We start from the raw sequence: 26,412 nt of genomic DNA, 5'->3' as shown, positions 1-26,412 counted from the left end.
CCAATTTTCCCAGCGACACTTGTTGAAGAGACTGTCCTTTTTCCAGGGAATGATTTCAGCTCATTTGTCAAACATTAGTTGGTTGTAGATACATGCATGAATTTCTGGAGTTTCTACTGTTCCATTGGTCTACACATCTGTTTTTGTGCCAGTACAAAGCTGCTTTGATTATAACTGAACTAGTGGCTCTTGAACACCTGCTGCCACACCCCATGCTGTATGCTCCATCTGTTCTAAGCCTCCATTTCCTCATCTGTAGAATAGGGTAACAAGAGTACTTAAAGAGTGGACATGAGGATAAATAAAGCTCTTCAATGATCCTCAATCTCTTAGCACAGGATGTGGCACAAAGCCAGCACTCCACAAATTATTGAGAACACTGACAATACAATCTTGTATCACTTCAAGTGTATACACACCAGAATTACAACAATGCAAACATGACTGCAAGCAGGCAAGGACTACAAGGGGCTACTAGGCTCCTAGGCCAAACAAGTTGTACAACAATATAAACCATTCTTCCTTTTTGAAAGTATTTTAATTTCAATACAAGTAGTAATCTGGAGGGAAATAAAATTAAAATAAGCCAATCTACCCAAATGAATTGGCACATTTTAGGGAGTCTTATATGAAACCAGAAAGCTCTACCTCTACTACTCTTGAATAATAAACTCAGTACTCCATGAGAACTCTGTGTGGTATTGGGGCCAGCCAGTGGATGGCACTGCTTTGCTTGCACAAGGGATCAAAGAGGCATTTGTTGGCCTCAACAATATCCTCGTCTTCCTTAAAGACAAAGTCTCTTTATTAAAAGAAGTACCTTCAGCAAAACCATGGGAGTTGGGATATAGATCCAAGTTCACTTCTGATCCAACAGCAACATTCCAGGAAAGCTGCTTTGACAGTCAGGACCAGAGAGACCAGCGCTCCCTCTCCCATTTGTCACATGACCAGGCTCTACCATCAATGTAGAGATGTGTCTAAATCTACACAGAGGCAAAATGCAAACTGTCAGAGGGGTGGGCTGCAGAGTAATGAGGGGAAGACCTAGAGCATCTGTGGGCATCGCCCTCCCAACAGTCAGTGAGTCTTAAATATATGCACCTGAACCAAAGTCACAAGAAGGGGAAGACTCTTCACTCGTGTGGCTCCTGCCTCTTCACTGGCTCATGAAAGACAAATGGGAACATGTGTAGCTGAGAGAGAGAAACGTGGTTGATCCGAGCTGAGCTTGAAAAGTGAACAACTGCCTACATGACTCAGAGCTTGTGCAGTTAGTATATGAGATCCAATAAAAGAAGTGACAAGCTCGGCACAGGATATAAATTCAGGAGAGAAATACCAGAGGATGACACAGAACCTAGCATGACCAGAGGCTGAGTCACACAGAGCTTAGACTCATACGTTTAAATATCTGTTCCACGTGGGATGTGTGACAGGCATCTCAAAGCCATGTGTCAGAGGCTGGGCTTTGGGCCTTTGCCCTTACCTGTTGTGCCCATAGAGCTCTTGTCTCAGGGGAAGGCAGCTGCTTTCTCCTAGTCCTTCACCTGGAGTCTCTTTGACACCTTTCTTTCTCTTAATCTTACATTCAACTCATTGATTAAAAAAATCCCCACTGGCCCTATGTTCAAGATATATCCAAACCCCTTCTCTTCTGTCACCTCCTCAACCTCTACCCTGGAAGAAGCCAGTCCTCTTATCCGTCCTCCTTTTGTTTCTTAAAGATTTTATTTATGTATTTGAGAGGTAGAGTTACAGACAGAAAGTCTTCCATCCGGTGGTTCACTCCCCAAATGGCCATAACTGCCGGAGCTGGGCCTATCAGAAGCCAGGAGCCAAGAGTTTCTTCCGGGTCTTTCACACAGGTGCAGGGGCACAAACACTTGGGCCATCTTACACTGCTTTCTCAGGTGATCGGCAGAGATGGGATCGTAAGAGGAGCAGCAGGGACATGAACCAGCTCCCATATTGGATGCTGGCACCATAGGCGGAGGCTTGGCCTGCTACGCCACAGGGCCAGCCCCTTGTCTATCCTCTTGTCACTGCCCCTAACTGTTCTCTCTCCTACCCTAGCTCCCCTCCCCAGTCTCTTCTCAGAACAGTGTCCATGGGGATCCTCTTATAGCCTAAGTGAGCAACATCATAAAAGAAAGAGCTAATAAATTGGCCTTCAGCAGAATTAAGATTTGCTCTTCAAAAGACACTTAAAATAATAAAAAGCCAAGCCACAGGCTGGGAGAAAATACTTTCAAAGAATGTATCTGACAAAGAACTTGAATACAAAATAAAATTTAAAGCCCTCAAAATTCAATAATAAGAAAATAGGCAACCCAATTTTTAAGAGTAGACAAAAATTTGAACAGACACTTTGCCAAAAAAGAGACGTAGGCTGGACAATAATGACAAGAAAAGAGGCTCAATATAAATAACCATTAGAGCAACACAAACTAAAACCACAATAAAGGGACCTGCATCGTGGTACAGTGGGTTAAAGCCCTGGCTACAGTGCCAGCATCCCATATGGGCACCGGTTCATGTCCCTGCTGCTCCACTTCTAATCCAGCTCTCTGATAATGCACCTGGGAAAAGCAGTAGAAGATAGCCCAAGTACCTGGGCCCTTACTGCCCATGTGGAAGACCTGGAAGAAGCTTCTAGCTCCTGACTTCAGCCGGGCCCAGCCCTGGCCTTTGTGGCCATCTGGAGAGTAAACCCACAGATGGAAGAGCTCTCTCTGTCTCTCCTGCTCTCTGTGTAACTCTAACTTTCAAATCAGTAAATAAATCTTTAAAAAAAACACAGTCAGATATCACTACTTAGTTACTAGAAATGCTACAATTGAAAGAGCTGATCTTTCCATATGTTGGTAAGGACATGTACAAACTCTATCTCTCATACTGGCAAATGTGAATAGAAAATAACAGACTCACATTAGAAAACAGCTTAGCAATTCCTTAAAATGTTAACCCTACACACACCATATGATACAACCCACTCCTAAGTGTCTACCACCAGAGAATAGAAAGCCCATGTCTGTATAAACACCTCAGTGTGGATGTCCACAGCAACTTCAGATTTAGTAGCCTGAACACTAGAAACAACTCAAACCCCCAGACAAATCAAATAAGCAAATGGTGGCATAACCACACAGTGTCATACTACTCAGCAGTGGAAAGGAATGAACTATCAATCTGACATGGATGAATCTCAAAATAATTATGCTGTGGGCAAGAAGTGAGAGATCACCCACCCTTGCCAATAGTACACATTGTATAATTCCATTTATATAAAATTCTAGAAAAATATTCATCTACAATGATAGAAAGCAGATCAAATTGCTATCTGGGGACAAGTGACAAAAAACAGAGAGGAGTAGAACAAGGAAGGAGAGTCACAAAGTAGTATGAAGGGATTTGGGGAGTGCTGAGTATATGAACCACCTTGACTGGGGTGATGGTTTCACAGATGCAGATCTACAGATACGTCAAAATGCATCAAATTGGCACAGGCAATAAAAGTAAAAATAGGTAAATTGGATTACATCAAAATTTAAAATGTGCCTCAAAGGACTCAACTGAGTAAAAAGACAACCTACTGAGTTGGAGAAAAATATTTGCAAATCCTATATCTGATAAAGGGTTACTATCCAGAATATATTATATTTAAAAACCTCCTACATCTTAGCAATTACAAAAGGACCCTAGATAAGAATGTCCAAAGGACTTGACCAGACATTTCTATAAAGAAGACACACAAATGGCCAACAAGCAGGTGGAAAGAAGCTCCACATCATGAATTATTGAGGAAGTGCAAAACCACAATGCGAAGCCACTTCACACCCATTAGGATAGCTGGAGGAAGGCAGGAAAGAGGAAGGCAAGGAAGGGAGGAAGCCAGGGAAGGGGCAGGAGCAAGGGAGGAGATGGGAGAACAGGGAGTTGTTGATTAATGGGGACAGAGTTGCAGTTTTGAAAAGAGCTCTGGCAATCGGTTGCATAATGTTGTAAACAGCCTTAACACCAACAAAGTAAAAACTTAAGAACTAGGAGCTGAAATTTATGATCTGTGTCTTTATCACAATCAAAAATGTTTTAACTATCAAATTGTACACTTATTTATTTATATGAAAGGCAGAGTGATGGAGAGAGGAGAGACAGAGAGAAAGAGGGAGAGACCTTCCACTTGCTGCCTTATCCCCCTGAAATGCCCTATTCAGTCAGGGCTGGGCCAGGCCAAAATCAGAACTCCATCCACATCTCCCACATGTGTGGCAGGGACCCAGCTTCTTCAGCCATCAAGTGCTGGCTCCCCAGGCTCATTAGCAAGAAGCTGGATGGAAAGCAGAGTAGCTGGGATTCGAACCAGCACTCTGATGTGGGATGCAGGCATCTCGAGCAGCAGCCTAACCTGAGGAACACACACATGCACCATTTAAAGGGTACTCAGGGTCGGCACCGTGGCTCAATAGGCTAATCCTCCGCCTTGCGGTGCTGGCACACCAGGTTCTAGTCCCGGTCAGGGCGCCAGATTCTGTCCCGGTTGCCCCTCTTCCAGGCCAGCTCTCTGCTATGGCCAGGGAGTGCAGTGGAGGATGGCCCAAGTGCTTGGGCCCTGCACCCACATGGGAGATCAGGAAAAGCACCTGGCTCCTGGCTTCAGATCAGCATGATGCGGCGGCCATTGGAGGGTGAACCAACGGCAAAAGGAAGACCTTTCTCTCTGTCTCTCTCTCTCACTGTCCACTCTGCCTGTCAAAAAATAAAAATAAAAATAAAGGGTACTCAGACTTTAAATATGTGTGATATAAAGCAGATGGGGGGTGGGGGTAAATTAGGAACCGACAGGTAGGTTTATGGCACTGATACTGATGACGGTCTGATGGTTTTAGATGCTTCTCTCCAAACACATCAACTTACATATTTTAAGTAGCTAAAGATTAAGAAATTAACAAACAAGGGCCATTTATCACGTTACCTTTTTTTCCTTAACAAAGCTCTGTTTATGATCTTAAAAATTACATGGAATCTGGTCCCTTAGTTTTGCTCCAAATCAAGCACAGGCACCCATCTCCTCAGAGTAAAACCCAAAGTGAAACCTACAAGACTGGGTATGACTTGGCTCTGAAACCTGATGCCCTCACTCCCAGACTCCTGGCTCAAACCAGATCAGCCACACCAGCCTCCTTGCTGCTTCTCAAACACAGGTGTACTCCCAGGGCACCTACGCATCCTCCAATGCTTCTCCCCCAGGGTAACTTCGTGGCTCACTTCCTCACCTCCCCCAAGTCTACACTCAAATGTCACCCTCTTTGCAGAGTATTCCCTAATGTGGTCTTTTAAAGATCTGTTTTATTTATTTGAAAGACAGAGTTACAGAGCAAGGTAGAGCCAGAGAGAAAAAGAGAGAGAGTTCTTCCAACACCAAATGACCGCAATGGCCAGAGCTGAGCTGCTCTGAAGCCAGGAGCCAGGAGCGTCTTCTGGGTCTCCCACACGGGTGCAGGCACCCAAGGACTTGAGCCATCTTCTACTGCTTTCCCAGGCCCTAGCAGAGAACTGGATCAGAAGTGGAGTCGCCGGGACTTGAACCAGCACCCATATGGGATGTTGGTGCTGCAGACCGCAGTTTTAACCCACTGTGCCCCAGCACCGGCCCCCTTACTGTGGTCTTTAATGTTGAAATGTGTCTACATTTTGCAAGTTTCCATTACCCCTCCCAGCTTCACTTTGCAACATAGCACTTAACCGCTGTCATATATACCACATATTCGCTATTTATTTCGTTTGTGCTTCTTCCTGTTAGAATTAAGCTCAGAAGGACAGTTATTTTATCCTTTTGTTTATTGATGAGGGCACCTGGCACAGAGTAGCTGTTTGATCAATATTTGTCAATTAAATGAATGAGTGGATGAACGTAATGAAGGAAGGAAGGAAGAACTTTGTCTGACCTTGACAATCAAGGATAAGGGTCCTTTAAGAAGGCACCAGCACCCAGTCTATAGAACTGGACTTGGGTCCAAATTTCTGATTTAAAAAGCTCTTTGTGGGGCCAGCATTGTGGTGCAGTCGGTTAAGCCACTGCCTGGGATGCCTGCATCCCATAAGAGTGCTGGTTCAAGTCCCAGATGCTCCACTTCTGATCCAGCTCCCTGCTAATGCGCCTGGGAAAGCAGTGGAAGATGGCCCAAGTGCTTAGGCCCCTGGCAACCATGTGAAAGAGCCAGATGGAGTTCCAGGCTCCTGACTTTATCCTGGCCCAGTCCCAGCCATTGCCAACTGAGGAATGAACTAACAGGTGGACGCTTGCGCGCGCGCTCTCTCTCTCTCTCTCTCTCTCCCCCTCTCTTGTAACTCTGCCTTTCAAATCGATAAAATAAATCTTAAAAAAAAAAGCTCTTGGCGCAGAGTTGAGCCTTTGCAGTCCTCACATCAATGCTCTCATATGACACCATCATCATCCTCTTTTACTCTTTGAATTTTTTTTTTAAGAGTCAGAAAAAGGAGACATAGAAACAGAGTTCCCATCAGCTTGTTCACTACCCAAATACCCAGCATGGCAGGTGAGAGCCAGGAACTGAATCCAGGCACCCATGTTGGTGACAAGATGTTACTTGAGCCATCACCACTGCCTGCCAGGGTCCACATTAACAGGAAGCTGGAGTCGCGAGCCAGAGCCAGGTTCCAAACCCACGCCCTTTTATTTTGGATGCAGGCAACTTTTTTCAGAAGTATTTATTTGTTATATTATATTATTATTATATATTAAACATTTAATATATTATATCATTTATTATTGAAAGGCAGAGTGATGAGAGAGAGAGAGAGAGAGAGAATCTTCCATACTCTGATTCACTCCCCAAATGGCCACAATAGCCAAGTCTGGGCCAGGCTGAAGGCAGGAGCCAGGAGCTCCATCTGGGTCTCCCATGTGAGTGGCAGGGGTCCAAGTACTTGGACCCTCTTCCACTGCTTTCCCAGGAGCATTAGCAGGGAGCTGGCTTCAGAATAAGAGCAACCGGGATGCAAACTGGTGCTTCAATGCAAGTATCCCAAGTGGTGGCTCAACTCACTGCACCAGAACACCTGCCCCAGATACAGGCATCTTAATCACCAGGCTGAACTCCCACCCTTTGCCATTCCCTTCCTGTATGTGAGTAGAGGCTTAAAATGGTTAACTTCACTCAGCATCCTGTGGGCTTCAAATGGCAGAGCCAACACTGAAGCCAAAAATTTGCCATCAGCTCCCAAATCCCACCATGCCACCTCCTCTAAGCGCCTCAAGTTTCCAGCTTTCTTAATCCTTTGATTTCATTCACAGTGGCACTGCTGACAGATTTCAACAGTTCAGTAGTTAACCCTTATGCTATAAATTTCCATTTGGCACACTCAAGACTCAGTACTTTAGAAAGCTGCCCTTCTGGTTTTTAAGTGGAAATTGATGCCATTGTGTGCGGGAGACCAGGAGCTGCAAAACCCTCTCCCAACTCACTCCATCCATCTGGAGGCAAAAAGGGGAAAAAATCAGCAGCACTCAGGGCTGTAGGCCCTCCCTGTGCTAACACGGAGTGCAAAGATGTTAATTAACCCACCATTGCCAGCCCAGCACTCCCCACACTCAGGGGGTCCCAGGCTCAGCTCCGCAGCCGGGGTGTACAAAGAAAGAAGTGCAGCTGGAGTCACCCACGCGTGGAGCGCGCTTTCCCCTCGCCGCCTGATGTCTCTGAACATCCAGAAAAGAACACAAACAAACAGGTTTTTATGAGGGCTGTAACCCGATTGTCAAAGGCAAGCTCTCTCCGCCTGGAAATGTCCCTGCTCTGAACCAGTTGCCTTGCCAACAAGCCACATGTTTCCACTCTGCAGAATCCAATTTCTGAGCAATGTGACAGTGACAGGTCCAGAGACACGATACACAATTCCAAGGTGCCTTTGAACACCTGCTGAATCACTCTGAACAACGTGGGTCCCTGGATGCCCCTGGCGACATGGGCTGCATGCTGGGCAAATACACATCGTGCCCAGTTTATGCAGCAGCCCCTGCGCACCTCACTCCACCCTCACGCATCTTGCAAACTGCAGGGAGCAAAGGCTAAGCCGTGTTCCTGATCATCATCAAAACCAGCTTCATTACAAACACTTGCATGGGACTCAGTCATATTTTTTTTAAGATTCATTAATTTATTTGAAAGTCAGAGTTGAGAGAGAGAGAGAGAGAGAGAGAGAGATCAGTCATTCCACAGATGGCTGCAACAGCCAGGGCTGGGCCAGGCCAAGGCCAGGAGCCAGGAACAAGGAGGTTCATCCGGGTCTCCCACACATGGGTGGCAAGGGTCCAAACACTTGGGTCACCTTCCACTGCTTTCCCCGGGTCGTTAGCAGGAAGCTGGATTGGAAGTGGAGTAGCTGGGACATGAACCAGCATTCACATGGGATGCCAGCTCCACCCGCTATGCCACAACACCAGCCCTGGGATTTGGTCTTTAAATCAACCAAGGAATTGGATACTGACAACAACCCCATGGGCAGATCTTAGTAGCAACGTATTTCAGATGAAGCAATAGAGACACAGAAAGGGTAAGTAATTGATCTGGAACCACAGAGCTAGAGCGAGGTGGAGCTAGGATTTGAACCTAGACCGTCTGCACCAGTGTGCACCTTGGTACACCCTCTGCTTAGCGCCATTCCCTAATCATCCCTAAATGTCAATGCTAAGAGATTGTCCTGCTTATCACTGCTATGTAACGAACCACCTTGAGACGTCAGAGAGCAAAACACCGATTCTATTCTGCTAATGAACACACAGGAATGAGAACTTGGACAGGACACAGTCGGGACAGCTCGTCTCTGCTCCCCGGTGTCTGGAGGGGAATCTTTTTTTCTGCCAAGGGCCACCTTGGCATCATTTGTGGGCCATACAAAATTAGCCTGCTGTAGGTTGATTGAGCTTTGAGTACCATCTGCAGTAGCACTGGCAGAGCCAGACCAAATGATTTCTTATATGGCCTGTGGACTGGACATCTCCCACCCATGGTCTAGGGCTTTAGCTAGAAATGCCCCAACCCAGAGGTGTAGAGAGTGACTCCACACCTGGAAGCTGTTGTGATCTGAAGGCATCCTCGCTAACACATTTGACGCTGGAACCCAAGCTGAGCCTGTCTGCTGTGGCCAGGCAGCCCCCTGCTGTGTGACGAGGGCTTCCTTACAACATGGCGGCTGGAAGTCAACACCAAGCATCCCCAAGATCAGTTTGCTAGGAGCCAGACCTACAAGCAGCACAGCATCTAGGAGCCAGAGAGTCAGAGTCCTGATTCCATGGAAGAGGACATGGACCCCACTGCCCCCAAAATTTGCAGACCTTTTTTGAGATTTTTTTTTTTTTTTTTGGACAGGCAGAGTGGACAGTGAGAGAGAGAGACAGAGAGAAAGGTCTTCCTTTCTGCCACTGGTTCACCTGCTAATGGCCGCTGCGGCCAGCGCACTGCGCTGATCCGAAGGCAGGAGCCAGGCACTTATCCTGGTCTCCCATGCGGATGCAGGGACCAAGCACTTGGGCCATCCTCCACTGCACTCTCGGGCCACAGCATAGAGCTGGCCTGGAAGAGGGGCAACCGGGACAGAATCCAGCGCCCTGATCGGGACTAGAACCCCATGTGCCAGCGCCGCAGGCAGAGGATTAGCCTATTGAGCTGCGGTGCCGGCCGCCAGTGAGCTCATTTAATCCAGCTCCTTCAGATGCCCGCTGAACAACTGAAGCTCAGAGAAGTCAAGCCCCTGGCACAAGATCACATAATTGTGAAAGTGTTAAGTTGCAGGGCTAGGTGCTTGGCGAGCGATTAAGACACTGCTTGGGACACCCACATCTTGGATCAGAGTGTCTAAATTTGAATCCAGCTCTACTCCTGATTTCGATTTGTTCCTAATGCAGACCCTAGGAGACAGCAGAGATGGCTCCCACCCTTAGGTCCCTGCCAATGCATGCAGGAGTCAAGGTTCAGTTCCTGGCTTCTGGCTTTGACCTAGCCCAGTCTTGGCAGTTACAGGCATTTGGGGGGTAAACTAGCAGATAAAATATCTCTGTCTGTCCCTGTCTCTTGTCTCATTGCCTCTCAAATAAATAAAGTGGTTTGTGTGTGTGTGTGTGTGTGTGTGTGTGTGAGAGAGAGAGAGAGAGAGAGAGAGAGAGAGAGAGAGAGAGAGAGGCAGACAGGATATGGGTGCCTTCATGCCCTGAGACTCTACATCAGGGCTTTTCACTTGGTTATGCATTGGAATCACCTGGGGACCTTTAGATAATTTTGATGCCTGAACCCCACCTGCAGAGATTCTTATTGAGGGGAGGGGCAGATATGAAGATTTATTTTATTTATTTGAAATGCAGAATAACAGAGAAAGAGGGAGAGATAAAGAGATCTTACCTGCTGGTTCACTCCCCCAATGGCCACAACAGCATGGGATGGGTCAGGTCAAAGCCAGGAGCCTAGAACTCTTCCCTAGGCTCCCACATGGGTGGCAGGGACCCAAGCACTTGGGACATCATCCTCTGCCCTCCCAGGCACAGTAGCAAGGAGCTGGATCATAAGTAAGCAGCTGGGACTCTCCAATATGGGATGCCAGCATCGCAAGCAGTGCACCACAACATCAGCCCCTCCAATTTGTCTCGAGGACAACCTGGGCATGGAAGCACTCGTTTGCCACAGTGTGTATGCAGTATCCCAAGGTGCTTCCATACAAGTGACCTCGGCATCATTGCACAGTGTCTCAACATTTCCTGGGGTCTAACCCTCCATGAGCGCAGCCACACTACAAACAGATTTCTGACAACATCACTCAGTCCACAGGCTTCACCCTGAACCTGTTCCCCTCCTTAAAATCCTTCCCAGCTCCTCGGCTCCTTCCCCTTCCTGTTTCCCAGGTGCCCCTCAGAAGCAAGTTTCTCCCTTAACACTCAACTCAGCTGTCAGCTCCGAGTCGTGTTCACATCACGGCCATCATGTGCTAAGCTCCAGAAATTCCATTCTGCCTCTGGGATCCATCTTAGTCTGTTTTCTATTGCTATAACAAACTGACTGAGATTGAGTATAAAGAAAAGAGGTTGGGGCCAGCACCATGGCTCACTTGGTTAATCCTCCGCCTGTGACGCCGGCATCCCATGTGGGCACCGGTTCTGGTCCCGGCTGCTCCTCTTCCAGGCCAGCTCTCTGCTGTGGCCCGGGAGGGCAGTGGAGGATGGCCTGAGCACTTGGACCCTTACACCCGCATGGGAGACCGAGAGGAGGCGCCTGGCTCCTGGCTTTGGATGGGCACAGTTCCTGCCGTGGCAGCCATTTTGGGGTGAGCCAACAGAGGGAAGACCTTTCTCTCTTTGTCTCTCTCTCTCTGTCTATAACTCTACCTGCAGGTTGATTTAGCTCACAGTTCTGGGAATCTGAGAGCACACTATGGGCATCTGCTCAGCTTCTGGTAAGGGCTTTGTTCTGTGTGATATCATGATGGAGACATACAGAAGGAGACAGACGGGAAGGCTGACCTGCCTTCTAACAACCCTCTCTCCCAGTAACTTATCCTCTCCCTCAAGACCTAAACTTAATCCAAAGAGATCTAACAGCCTCCCTTGAGATGAATCCATCCTCAAGAGAGCTAGCCTTCAAGCCTTTCAAGTATAAGGCTTTAGCCCATTCATGAGAGTGGTGCGTCCATGGCACACAATAGCCAAGGCTGGACCAGACCAAAGCCAGGAGCCAGGAACTCCATCCAGATCTCCCACATGCATTTCAAGGACCCAGCCATTGGACCCATCACCTACTGCCTCCCACGGTGCACGTCAGCAAGAAGCTGGAGTCAGGGGCAGAGCCAGGACTTGCAACCATGCACTCCACTACGGGATTATGGGCACTTCAAGTGGTATCCTAACAGCTGCACCAAAGGCCCCATCCTGTGTTTTTTTTGCTGATCTCTTGCTCTCTGCCACCCAGAAGGTACATGAATTCCAGACGCTGGTACTCAAGAGCAGATGAAGTGACTGGACCAGGGTTCAAGGGCATGAACTGAAAGACCCGAGGTCTATGCTTCATCCTTAGTCTCATTTTCTTCTTTCTTTTTTTTAAAAAGATTTATTTATTTATTTGAAAGACAGAGTTACAGAGAGAGGTAGACACAGAGAGAGAGGTCTTCCACCCGCTGGTTCACTCCCCAGATAGCCGCAATGGCTGGAGCTGTGCTGATTGATCCGAAGCCAGAAGCCAGGAGCTTCCTCCAGGTCTCTCACATGGGTGCAGGGGACCAAGGACTTGGGCCATCCTCTACTGCTATCCCAGGCCATAGCAGAGAGCTGGATTGGAAGAGGAGCAGCCAGGACTAGAACCAGCACCCATATGGGATGCCAGCACTTCAGGCCAGGGCTTTAACCTGCTGGCCCCCCTTAGTCCCATTTTCTTCCAAATGGCACTTAAAAGACCAAGAGGCTCTAGACCATTTAAAGGAGGAGAAACCACAGCAAGAGAAACGCTACACAATATGAACCTGCCATGGTCTCTTACTTCATCATTTTCCAAATTGCCCCTTTCAACCTGGAGAACCACCCTCCTGCCTACCCAACTTCAAGTACAGCCACGTGTCTCTTCACGCCTATGACATGGTCTGAGAAATGAATCATAGGTCAGGCTCATCACTGTGCACACATGATTGTGCATGTATACAGATGAGAAGACGTAGGTACACCACTCAATATGGCTGTCTGAGGCAATCAAGAGGCATGGTGACACCAGATGTGTGAGGCTGCTGCCCAGTGTAACATGCAGCACTGTTTGGCACTCACTTGGTTTTTAATAAGGAAGAGTGCACTCTAAATCAATGATAAAAAGTAGAGTAAGCAGATGAACCCATGAGGTAGCCATGTACTATCATTATCAAGTCTTGTACATAAGGGTATGTGTTAGACGGTTGACAGCACAGTAGGTGTGCTTACCCCAGCACCACCACAAACATGTCAGGCCTTCATTGTGAGATGATATTATGACAACTACAGCTCTGAAGTCACTACAAGGACAGGAAATTTTCAGCTCCGTTCATGTATGGAACCACCACTGTATATATAGTCTGCTGCTGACCAAATGTCATTATGCAATACTCAAATGTACTAAAAAAAAAAAAAAGAAGAAGAAGAAAGAAAGAAATGTTTTTACAAACCAATTTATAAGCATCCTTAGAAAAATTTCTAGTGGACTAATTGGTCAGAAAAAGACTTAACTGAAAACATTGAAGCTATAAGCTATGGAATGCTGATTTTTACGTATAAAAATATAACAGAAGGATGGGCATTTATTCTAATGGTTGGGATACCCCCCAGCACTAGTTCCTGATTCAGCTTTCTACTAACACAGGCTCTGGGAAGCAGCAGTAATAGTGCCAGTTTGGATTCCTGCCACCCACGTGGGAGAACTGGATTAAGTTTTTGGTTCCTTGGTTCCTTGGTCCTAGCTCAACCACAGCCATTGTGGGCATTTGTGAACTGAACCAATGATTGACTCTCTCTCCCTCTCCCTCTTTTTCTCTCCCTCTGTCTCTTTCTCTCTCTTTCTCCTTCTCAAATTTAATTTTTTTCATATTTTTACATTAAGAGTAGGTATTGACATTGGCTTGGTTAAATAGCAATATTTACGTTCACAAACTGTGGGAGGGGCTGACCAATGTTTAAGTTAACAAAAACTATAGAAAAATACCCGGGGAGCCAGTTTTCTTTAAAATGAAGTGACCACAGAAAAGAAACAATGCAGACATTTCTCAAGATTGGCTTCCCCAGCTCTTTCCTTACCACCTCCCAACATGGCGCTTTGAGCTAATGTCTGCTATCAGCCTGTGCTACATTGTAGTTTCGGAAAATTGCCTCTTTGATACCCCTCATCCTACACACGCTTCTTACCATGTGATTTCAGTACTGTGTCATTGGGAGGTGGAGTGTGTGATCGCTCCTCTTGAATCTGGGAGAGTTTGTAAACTAAAGAGGAAGTGTAGCTATATAGTTCGAAACACACTTGGCTCTCCTGGGATGCTCACATTAAAAATGGAGTTCCCACACCATGGGAAAGCCCAGCCCACACGTGTGTGTCCCAGCCAATGGTAACCACCACAGACAGACAGCTGAGCAATGAGAAAGCTTCTGGGGTGACCCCAGCTCCTGTTATCACCCAACCTCTTCTCATGAAGGGCTTGGAGCAGAATCTCCCAAGTGAGCTCAACCAACCTCCAGAACAATCAGACAATAATCATAAAATAATTGTTGTTTTAATTTGCATTTGTTTGTTTGTTTTGAAAGAGAAAGATCTTCCATTCATCAGTTCACTCTCCAAAAGTCCGAAACAGCCAAGGGCTGGGCCAGGCCGAAGCCAGAAGCCAGGAACATCCACTCTCCCACATGAGTGGCAGGAACCTATTTGAGCCATCACCCTGTCTCCCAGTGTGTGCATTAGCAGGAACCTGGAATTCTAAGCAGGGCTAGGACTCAAACCCAGGCTATCTGATAAGGGATAATGTTGTCCTGAGCAGAGGTTCAACATTCCAATGCCAATTATTGTTTTAATCCAGTACATTTTGGGTTAGTTTACTAACTAGCATTAGACAACTAGAATACATCCATTGTTATATATCCGCCATAACGTAATTCAACAGCATGCATACAATCTTAGAAGAAAGCCCAATTTCATCAAGACCAATTAACTGGGCTAGTGTAGTGGCACTGCAGGTTAAGCCTCTGGTTAAGCCACTAGCATCCCATTTCAGAGGGATGTTGTGAGTCATGGCTGCACGGTTTCTGATCTAGATCCCTGCTAATGCACCCAGGAGAGCACCAAAAGATGGCCCATGTACTTGGGCCTCAGTCACCCATAGAGGAGACCTGAATGGAATTCCTGACTCCTAGCTTTGGCCTGGCCCTAGATCCTGGCCATTTGTGGCCATTTGGCAAGTGAATTATCAGATGGGAGCACCATCTCTCTTTCTCTCTTATTCTCTCTCTCTCCCTCACTCCTTCACTCTGCCCTTCAAACCATCAAATATATAATTAAAAAAAAATAAAGGCCAATTATCCATCCAGTGATGTGCCATTTTAAATAAAACTTGTCCTTTACAATATTCAAAGCCAGCACACATGTATCATCTATAGTGGTTGACCTTGAAAAGCTAAAACAACTCTACTAATGAAGACTAGACTCAGAGTTAGAGAGGCTCAGATGGGACTCCCAGCCTCACCTCTTTCTCCCACTTTGATCTTGGGCAAGTCACTCCAGCCTTCCGTTCTTCCATTTTCTCAATTGTAAAATGAGGATAATAATAGCACCTCTCTCACACAGGGTAGTTTTGTTTTTCTTTTGTTTCAGAGACAGAGAGACAGTGACTCAGAGAGAGAGAAAGCACATTCTACTTACTGGCTCTCCTCTTGAATGCCCACAAGGACCAAGGGCCTGGAGCCAGCAGCCAAGAACTCAATCCAGGTCTCCCACAAGGGCAGCAGAGATCCAACTGCATGAGCCATCATCTGCTGCCTCCCAGGGTTTGTGTTAACAGGAAGCTGGAATCTGCAGGACTTGAACCCAGGACCTCCAATGTGGGACATGGATGTTCCAAGCAGTACCTTCACACTAGGCCAAACGCCTGCCCCCATGCAGTCATCATGAGCGTCAAATGGGATGACATGTACAAAGGATGGTGTAGGGTCAGTGTTGGCAGAACGGGAGCTTGTTGCTGATGATGTCATTATCAAGTCCTCAAAACCATGCTTGTAAATGTAACTCCCATCCAGTATCTGCCATCATCCTGGGAGGTAGGACTTCTCTCTCATTTACAACTGAGGAGCTCTGTTCAGAAAGTTCCCTCGACCTGCTCAGCACGACACAGCCTTGGGGTGGAAGAAGATAAAGAGGAAGAAGGGGAATTTAAACCCAGGACTGTCAGCTAATTCACTTTTCCTTTTTTTTTTTTTTTTTTTTTTTTTTTTTTTTTTGACAGGCAGAGTGGACAGTGAGAGAGAGAGAGAGAGAGGTCTTCCTTTTTCCGTTGGTTCACCCCTCAATGGCCACTGTGGCCAGCCCACTGCGCTGATTCGAAGCCAGGAGCCAGGTGCCTCTCCTGGTCTCCCATGCAGGTGCAGGGCCCAAGCACTTGGGCCATCCTCCACTGTACTCCCGGGCCACAGCTGAGAGCAACCGGAACAGAATCCAGCGCCCCGACCAGGACTAGAACCCAGTGTGCCGGCGCCACAGGTGGAGGATTAGCCTATTGAGATGCAGCGCTGGCCCATTTTTCCTTTTGACTACAACAATCTCCCAGCCAGCTGCTTTCTCAGCCTCTGGTTAGACGCAGCCCATAAAAAGGAACTTGCCACTCAGTACGCAACCCACACAATCCACCCTCCAACCACTCTCCATGGGTGCCCGTTTCTCCTCCTCTGGGGCTGCGGTCTGCCTCCCTGCACCGGCCACCCATTGACTTGACTCTGCCCTGCAGGCCACTGGGAACAAATCTGCTCTCTCTTTTACATAACAGCCCTTGAATTTTTAAAGATGCAATCATGTAACCCCTGCCAAGTCCCCTCTTCTCTACCCCAACAGCCCCAGGATCCTGAAGCCATTTCTCTCCCAGCCCACGATTATGAGTCGCCTTCCCACCTAGGCCTCCTCCTTGCCTGAGGGCTTGACAAGAGCCATATAGCACTGATGGCCTGCGAAGCTTTCATCCTGCCCCCAGAGGCTTGTAATACATTGATGCTTTCTCAGGATGACACGTACTCCAGGAGTATTAAGAATTGCTGTCAATCTCTCTGGCATCGCGAAGGGCTCTGGCATTTCACCATATAATCATTTTTTTCTCCCAAGGGGCTGCCTGCTCAAGCAAACTGTCAGATTCTCCAGCCAAGGGAAACCAGAGTGTTCTCAGGCAGGGAAGTGTCACCCTGCCGCGGGGCTCCTGCCACACACTTCTGAGGCCTCGGCTGGGGCAGATGAAGCTGAAACACCCGTCGTCAGAGACACCAGCCTTACCCCTGTTGGACAGAAAGGAAGTGTTTTGGTCCAGATAGGAGAGGTTCTGCTACGATAGCAAAGAGCCCTAAAACTGCAGTGGCTCAAAAACAAAAATTAATTTCTAGTGTCTCATATTGGAGCACCATTTCAAATTCCAGCTATTTTGCTTCCCATCCAGCTCCCTGCTAATGGGCCTGGGAAAGCAGCAGTTGATGGTCCAAGTGCTTGGGCCCCTGCCACCCATGTGGGAGACCCGGATGGAGTTCTCAGCTCCTGGCTTCAACCTGGCTCAGTCACAGTCATTGTAGCCACTTGGGGAGTGAACCAGCAGGTGGAAGGTCTCTCCCTCCATATTCATTTTCATTCTCTCTCTCTCTCTCCCTGCCTTTCAAATAAATATATATTTTTAAAAGATCATGGAAAATATGCATTGATTTTTAAATAACTGATTTTTAAAAGATTTAATTATTTGAAAGGCAGAGTGACAGAAATAGAGGAGGAGATAAAGAAAGAGATCTTCCATCTACTGGTTTACTCCCCAGATGGCCATAATGGCCAGGGCTGGGCCAAGCCCAAGCCAAGAGCCAGCTACTCCTTCCAGGTCTCTCAAATGGGTGGCAGGCACCCAAATATCTGGGCCATCTTCCTCCGCTTTCCTGGGCACATTAGCAAGGAGCTGGATTGGAAGTAGAGCACCTGGAACTCCAACCTGCTCTCCGATACAGGATGCTGGCATCGCAGGCGGTGGTTTAACTCACTGTGCCACAACACCAGACCCCCCAAAAAATTCATTTCTTATTCATGCAGTGCACACTGTGAACCTGACAACACCCAGGGGGAGTTCATGTTCAAGGGTGACTCCGGGGCCCAGGGACTGGCATCTCACCACTTGTCCTTCATTGCCACAGCCTATAGCCAACATTGACCACTTTTGTTTATGGCCCCTCATCCAGAAACAGTCACATGGTCCTCTGTAGCCACAAGGAATCTGGGAAGCTTGGCTGGGCACATGGATATTCAAGGAGCAGTGAGTGTTTTGTCACAGAAGGAAAAACCATCCCAGTGACCTTTGACCTTGACACAGAGCCCCACACTTGTAGGAGAATCATAGTGATACCAGGAAAATAATGGTGATGTCCCCTCCAGATGAGCCATGGACACCCAGCAGCCATGGGGTTCCGTGGCTGCTGCCCCCAACCTCACCCCCTGCACTGAACAGTGATTTTCATTGGCTGCTATAGACAACTCCCTCATGTCTGTGTGTGTGTCTCTCTCTCTCCTCTCATTAACTTCATTACTTCTTTTCTGAATCTATCAACATAGCATTCTAAACTGACTCCTATCCCTCTCTCTGCCATGCCACTATTTATTTTTGTAAAATTTGCAAAATTTTATTCTAGCAGTTGGGACACTGTTTGGGGATGCCCCCCCCCCCAAATCTTATATCTGAGGGCCAGGGTTCAAATCCTGGCTCCACTTCCAGTACCAGCGTCCTATGAAGGCATACCCTGGGAGGTAGCAGGTGATTACTCAAGTTCATGGATCCCTGTTGCTCACATGGGAGACTTGGGTTGGATTTTGGTCTCTGGCTTCAGGCTGGCCCATCCCTGGGTGTTGTAGGCATTTGGGGAGTGAACCAGCAGATGCAGGATCTCTCCCCCACCCGTCCCTCTCTCTCTCCCTCTGCCTCTCTCTGTCTCTCTCTCTCCCTCCCTTCCTCTCTCTCTCTCCCTCTCTCTCTCTGTCTCTCTCTCTCTGTCTCTCTCTCTCTTTCAAATACATTTTAAAAAGAGTATAACTTTTAGAAAATAAACTTAAAGTCTAATCTGAATCCATCCTTCCTGTTCTTCAAATTCTGACATGGCCAGAGTGCCCATAGGATAAATCCAGTGTCCCTAGAGCTATGTGAAAAACCTTTGCTAGCTGGTCCCAAAGGCCCTTCTTGTCTCACCAGGCAATGTCCCTGTCCTGTGTTCCTTGTGGTCAGTAACCTCCTTATACCTGCTCCCCAGGGTGCCCTAGCATTGTCCAGAAAGCTCCTAGCAATCCACAAGAGGTCTGGAAAATATTGACCCTCCAATAGCCAGTTCAGGGGTCCCATCCTCTATGATGGCTTCTCCCATCCTCCTCAACACCCTGCTCTGGGCTCCAAAGACCGCATCCAGCTGCCTCCATTGTACTTTTTTAAAGATGTATTTTATTTATTTGAAAGACAGAATCACAGAGAGAGGTAGAGACAGAGAGAGAGAGGGGTCTTCCATCTGCTGGTTCACTCCCCAGATGGCCACAAAGGCCAGAGCTGCACCGATCCAAAGCCAAGAGCCAGGAGATTCTTCTGGGTCTCCCACATGGGTGCAGGGGCCCAAGGACTTGGGCCATCCTCCACTGCTTTCCCAGGCCATAACAGACAGCTGGATCGGAAGAGGGGCAGCTGGGACTAGAACCGGCACCCATATGGGATGCCAGCGCTTCAGGCCAGGGCTTTAGCCTGCTATACCCACAGCACTGACCCCCATTGTATTTCTTTGTTGGTATATCGCTTTCACTCAGTGGGTTTCTCTTTGGCAGTGACCATCTGTCTTTCCAGTACGTACAATAATTCCTGGCCCAAGATATATATCAAAAAGCAATAAATAGAGGCTTGCACTGTGGCATAGCAGGTTAAAACCCCCACCTACAGCGCTGGCATCCCATGTGGGCACCGGTTCAAGTCCCAGCTGCTCCACTTCTGATCCAGCTCTCTGCTATGGCCTGGGAAAGCAATGGAAGATGGCACAAGGACTTGGGCCCCTGAACCCATGAAGGAGACCTGGAAAAAGCTCCTGGCTCCTGGCTTCAGATCGGCTCCACTCTGGCTGTTGTGGCCATTTGGAGAGTGAACCAGTGGATGGAAGACCTCTCTCTCTCTCTCTCTCTCTCTCCCTCTCCCTCTCCCTCTCCCTCTCCCTCTCTCTGTAACTCTGCTTTTCAAAATAAATACAATAAATCTTTAAAAAAAAAAAAGCAGTGAATAAATTCAGGTTACAAATTGCCCCTTCTTTTCTTATGCTACTGAGAAAGAAGTCATTCCTTCCTATACTGCTATGTATTTATCCCAAAATAGTGAGAAGAGGAAATGAGCGAATGGCAATCATAGAGTTCACAGCCTGTTGGGGGGGGGGGGGGGAGCGGGGAGAGGGCAGTAAACTCCCTGGACTTTTCCCAGCATCCTGAAGACCAGAAGCTCCAGGGCACCACTTCCACTTTGGCTTTCTGGGTCATTCTAAAGTAGCCTCTCTACCTCATTCGGAAAAATCCTATGAGGATGGACTGAAAATAAATAGCTGTGTGATTAGCAGGGTATTGAACTATTTCAATGCATTCTCCCTCCTGCGCAGAGACAATGGCTGTTTTGAAATAAAGGGAAAGCGTGTTTGAAATTCCTGTTTATTCAGAGCAGAGATGGGGACGGGGGGAGACTAAACAACTCTCCAGAAAGCCTTCAGCGCTGTAACTAAATGTTAAGGCTTAAAGATCTCCCAGTATTTCAGGAAACCGTTGGTTGTGCCACCCTAAAGCTCACTCTGGTTTGCAAAAGAAATATTTAACTTGGAGGGACAGACCCCCTGCTGACTCCAGGCTAAACCTCCCTAGCTCTCTCAGGCCAATTTTAATGCTAAGAGCAGCTCTGTGTGTGTGTGTGTGTGTGTGTGTGTGTGTGTATGCGTGAAAGTTCATTTTGGAGAGCCAGGCTGTGAATTATGCTACAGGCTGAGCTGAGCAGTTGGCTCTTTTGCTGATGAAGGCAGAAGCCTGAATATGACACAGAAGTGGGGGGTGGCGGGGCAGGGACATCCGAGGGGGATTATCACAGAAGGTCAGACTGATTAAATCGAGAGAAGTCACCAGAGAGCTGGAGCTCCCACACACGCCGTCTTCAAAGGCTCTGACACATGCAGGGGTTGATAAGGAAAAGAGGGTTGAATTGCCGCTTTAGTCTGCCTGGAAACACAACAGCCAGCCAGATACAACTTGTTCAGTGTTGGTTTAAATCCAGGTGGGGAGGGAAGGATAGGAACGGCTCCCAGTCTCTCACGATGTGGGGGAAGCAGAGACAGGGAGGGGCAAGACAGACGAAATCCAGCAGCCAGCTAATAATGCAATGGCTGTTGTATACCTACTGTGTGTCAGTCATGGCAGAGAGTAAGGGGTGGAAGGAACAAGAAACATTTCTTGTGCTCGCGGAGCTCTTGACTGACGAAGCTTTATAAGGTGTGATGCAAGATGAGCCGTGCTCTGATAGAATTACCCAGAAACCGTAAGGAGCGCTGGGGATTGGAAGTCTCCTACTGCCCAAGGTGTATCAGGGCTGGCTTCATAGAAAGGGCCACACCTGGGCCCTTGAGAGCGAGAACGTTCCAGCAGGTGCATGAAAGGAAGGCAGGCAAGACCGAAGCCTCAGCACATGCAGAGGTCAGGAGCTTGAGCTCCGTGACATCTGCAGTCAGGAGCAGAGACAGGATGCACCATCGAATCCCTGCCGAAGAATGCCAGAGACGAGATCAAGGCAGGCAGTTGGCTGTCAAACCCTGAAGGACCTTGGAGGCCTCGTAAAAGCAATCAGGGGGTGGATATTTGGCATCACAACTAATACACCAGTTCAGAATCTCGTATCCCACATCAGAGTGCCTGGGTTACCATCTTAACTTGCTCTCTATTCCAGCTTCCTGCTAACGCAAACCCTGGGAGGAAGCAGTTGATGGCTCAAGTATTTGGGTCCCTGTCACCCACATGCATTGCATTCCTAACTCCTGGATTTAGCCTGGCCCAGTCCTGGCCATTGCAGGCATTTGGGGAGGGGACCAGTAGACACAAGTATTATTTGTCTCTTCTCCCACCCCCAGACAAATAAGTATTGTTCAAAAAAAAAAATTTGGAATTTATCTTGTAGCAAGTGGGGAAATTTATTTACTTATTTGAAAGACAGGATTACAGAGAGAGAGAGAGAGAGAGAGAGCTTTCAACTGCTGGTTCACTCCCCAAATGGCCGCAACAGCCAGGGCTGGGCCAGGTTAAAGCCAGGAGCCAAGGGCTTCTTCCGGTTCTCCCCCATGGGAGGCAGAGGCTCATGCATTTGAGCCATTTTCTACTGCTCGCCAAGCCGCATTAGCAGGCAGCTGGATCAGAAGTGGAGCAGCCAGGACGAGAACCGACACCCACACGGGAAGGCAGTATCACAGGAAACAGCTTCACACACTCCTCCGCGACACCAGCCCCAACCATGAAACACTGTTAAAGGTGACATGATCCAAAATGTGCTTGACAGGGATCACTTGCACCCAGATGAGACACAGGAGGGACATGTGCAGTGGAGTTCATTCCACAGGTGCTCAACAAAGGCGGAGGGGTGTAGGCAGCACCTTCCCTCCGGCCTCGGGTTTGTGGTTGGAGAAGCTGCCCGTGGCAATCCCTCAACACCCTTCCTGGGTGCCCAGCCCTGTGCTGCCTGCTCCCACCTGCTCCTGCCAGCTCAAGAGAGCCAACTGTGCCTGACGTCCACTGGTAGCTTGAAAAAAGCTGTGTGTGTGTGGTAGGGTGTCGCTCCCCCTCTTCGTGGAGGAACGACACAGGACCCTGCGCTGTTCTTTTTGTCTGCTCGGCCCTCCCCGGGTTTGCTGCTGGTTCTTCCCGGGTTGGCTACTCTCCCTTCCACCTCCGTGGAAGGGCAGTTCCCCCTGGCCGCATTCCCCACTTCCGCAGGGGAGCGGCACACCACCGGCCGGCTCTCTCGGGGGCTGCACGGGTTCCCTTAGATGTTCCCCATAGATGTTCCCGGTGCATGCCGTCTCTCTCCTCCTTTATAGTCCTCCTCCGCCAATCCCAACTCGGCTGAGTACGCTGCTCTCCAATCAGGAGCAAGTCCTACAGTTAATTGGTTGAACTGGAGGCAGCTGTGCGGAAGCTGTTTACTTCTCTCCCAGCGCCATATTGTGGGAGAGCAGATGCATAGAATAAGTCCTAATTCGAGCAACTTAGTCTAGTCCGGATTGCTCCCCACAGATCCCCCTTTCTTTTTATTTTTTGGCGTTGATACGCGCCTGTCTTCGGTGTCCCGCAGCACACACTCTGCTGTACTTGCTAGAGTTGCCACAGGCTCTTACAAGTCCTATCAATCAGGAAAACCGAATCCGGGTCCTCTCTTCGCCATTGTGAGGAGGTTTTTAGGCGCTGATGCGTGCCTGTGTTCGGTGCCCTGCAGCGCATGCTCTGCTCTGCTAGAACTGCCTGCAGGTGTTTACAAAACCTATCAGGCAAACCGAATCCAAGCCTTCTCATTGCCGTATTGTGGGGGAGACTTATTAGTGTTGGTTTGTGCCTATCTTCGGTGACCTGCAGCTCATACTCTGGTCGAGCTTTGCTGGCGCTTACCGCCTTAAATCAGGCAGACCGAATCCAAGCCTCCTAATTGTTGCATTGTGGGGAAGCCTTATTTTTCTCTATTTCTCTATCTCCGGGCATTTCTATTTCTCCCATTTTACTTCTGTCTGCCAGCATTCCTATTTCTCTCACTTTACTTCTAAAACTTCTGTTTCTCTTATCCCTGCGGCTTCCCGGCACCTCGCCCCGCCGGCGGGTTCCCGGCTCTGCGCCGCTTCAGCCCGCGCCGCTTCAGCCCGCGCGCCTCTCTCATCTGCGCAGCTTCCCGGCTTTGCGCGCTCCGCGGTCTCCACGCTTAACCCTTTCGCGTCTGAACCACGGCCTACGCCAGCCCCGATCCCTATCTACTCACGCCCCGTGCTCTCTCTGCACGCGGCGGCTTCCGCGAGTAACACAGCGTAGCTTGCGTCTCCGCCACTAGGATTCAATCTAAGTTCCCCGGGCTAGCCTGGCGAATTCAACCCAGCGTACGTCTCCGCCCCACGATTTGGCTTCCCGTCCTTTGCTCCCCGGGCTAATCAGACGGATCCCAATCTGGCTTGCGTCTCAGCTTCTGGTTTCAACTTTTCGCCCCCTATTCCCGGGCTAACTTGAGAACCCCAAAGTGGCTTTCGTTTCCGCCTCGGCCTGCCCCCCGCGGCTTCAATTTCCCTAACATTTTTCTCTACCCGGTATGTTTCCCAAGCTTTCCTCCAACAATACTCCTCCCTCATTTCTCCTGGCCTCTCCCCACAGTCCGCGTCCGAGTCTGTTTGTTCTAGCTTTCACTTTCGCTTTCGACCTTAGAGATTTCTCCCAGCTTCCCCCCGTAGTCCGAATCCGAGTCTATGCCTAGGCTTTCAATAGCTTCTTCCGGCTCCTTTTTCGTCCGGCTTTTCCCTAGGCTGTTTGCTAGTCTCTCTCTCCGATATTTTCCCTATTTCTTCCCGTTTCTTCCCTCCTAAGTTTTTTATCCGTCCTAGGTTTCCTATCCGAGTCACGGCACCATTATGTCGCTCCCCCTCTTCGTGGAGGAACGACACAGGACCCTGCGCTGTTCTTTTTGTCTGCTCGGCCCTCCCCGGGTTTGCTGCTGGTTCTTCCCGGGTTGGCTACTCTCCCTTCCACCTCCGTGGAAGGGCAGTTCCCCCTGGCCGCATTCCCCACTTCCGCAGGGGAGCGGCACACCACCGGCCGGCTCTCTCGGGGGCTGCACGGGTTCCCTTAGATGTTCCCCATAGATGTTCCCGGTGCATGCCGTCTCTCTCCTCCTTTATAGTCCTCCTCCGCCAATCCCAACTCGGCTGAGTACGCTGCTCTCCAATCAGGAGCAAGTCCTACAGTTAATTGGTTGAACTGGAGGCAGCTGTGCGGAAGCTGTTTACTTCTCTCCCAGCGCCATATTGTGGGAGAGCAGATGCATAGAATAAGTCCTAATTCGAGCAACTTAGTCTAGTCCGGATTGCTCCCCACAGTAGGGGGAGGGGGAGGTGCTACACACAGAAATCTCAAAACGCTACCACCCAGGGCTTTGCTTCTTTTCCAAAGAGCCATGTGTAAAGCATTCTGTCAACACACCCCCTGAAAAGACCCGGTCTCAGCACTCCATGAGAGCGACATCTACTTAAAGAGAATCAGCCAGTCCACATGAAATGTTGCAGAACAATCCAGCCTAGGATTCAGCACCCACTGAAGATGAAGCACCAGAAGAGAGGTAAGAATAAGGCCCTTGCGTATGGTAGTCCATGTGTTCCTCGTCTCACATCCAACCGCTCTTACCCAGGCTGGGGCCCCATCTGTGAGGTCCCTCCGGCTATGGCACCCAGAGGAGACAAGGAACCTCAAAACCAAGCAGGTTATCAGAGCCTCAGAGCCTCAAAGAGAGAATCCAACCCACATCTCATTTCACGTGTCCATAAAGCAAGTCATTGGGGCATGCATTGGGCACGGTGGTTAAAACAACACTTGGGACACCCACTTGGGTCCAAGTTCTGGTCCAGCTTCCGACTCCACATGGGAGACCCCGACGGAGTCCCCAACTCCTGGCCTCAGACTGGCCCAGCCCTAGCTGTTGCAGACATACGAGAAGTGGACCAGCAAGTAAAAGACACCAGTGAGCATATGCGTGCACATGCACTCACCTTTCAAATAAAATAAAAATAAATAAGTGAAGTTTTATTTACAAAATTATATCTCTAAAAAAGAATGTGACTTCAGCGTCTCGTGACTTACCTAAGGCATGGAAACGTCAACAGCGAAGTGGGAACTTGAATTCAGCTCTGTTCTCTGCTCAGCAAACGCTCCAGTGCCCCCACTATTTTTATATTTGTAGACAAATGTGCCACTGTGACAACCTGTCCTCTCCTAAGATCCTTGGGGAGTAAGTTTTGTGCAGACTCCTCCAAGACTGGCACAAGTCTTTCTGTCTCAGTTCTCCTGGGAACACCTGACATCCGAGGAAGACACACCAGGTACTCAGAATGCCAACGACATGGAAATTCCATCCGTAACAGATAGGAGTAGCAAGTCAGGACAGGCACAGGCACACTGTCTTTCTGAGACTCCCCAGTGAGTCTGGGCCAAGGGTTCTGGGCAGGCTGCGTATCCAGGACTGAGAGCAGAACACAGAATCAGAGATCCCTGATCGAAGATGATGGCAGAATCAGGAACCAGGCAGACAGCCTGAAGGTCGTGTCAGCCCAAAGGGGCCAGCACAGAGGAATCCAGAGGCAAACAGGTGCCCTAAGGAAGAGCAAGAGGGGCCAGGAGGGAGGGAGAGGGGTCACAGCCTCCAGGTGTCTCTGACACCTGAGTTGCCACCTTTCAAAACCTAGAGCTGAGGGGCCGGCACTGTGGCTTACTTGGTTAAAACTCTGCCTGCAGCGCCAGCAGCCCATATGGGTGCAAGGTTCTAGTCCCGGTTGCTCCTCTTCCAGTTCAGCTCTCTGCTGTGGCCAGGGAGGGCAGTGGAGGATGGCCCAAGTGCTTGGGCGCCTGCACCCGC

The sequence above is a fragment of the Oryctolagus cuniculus genome, chromosome 19 (genome assembly GCF_964237555.1).
Source record: "Oryctolagus cuniculus chromosome 19, mOryCun1.1, whole genome shotgun sequence".
Taxonomy (NCBI): Eukaryota; Metazoa; Chordata; class Mammalia; order Lagomorpha; family Leporidae; genus Oryctolagus; species Oryctolagus cuniculus.
The sequence above is the reverse complement of the archived record's forward strand: the minus strand, read 5'-3'. Positions refer to the sequence as shown.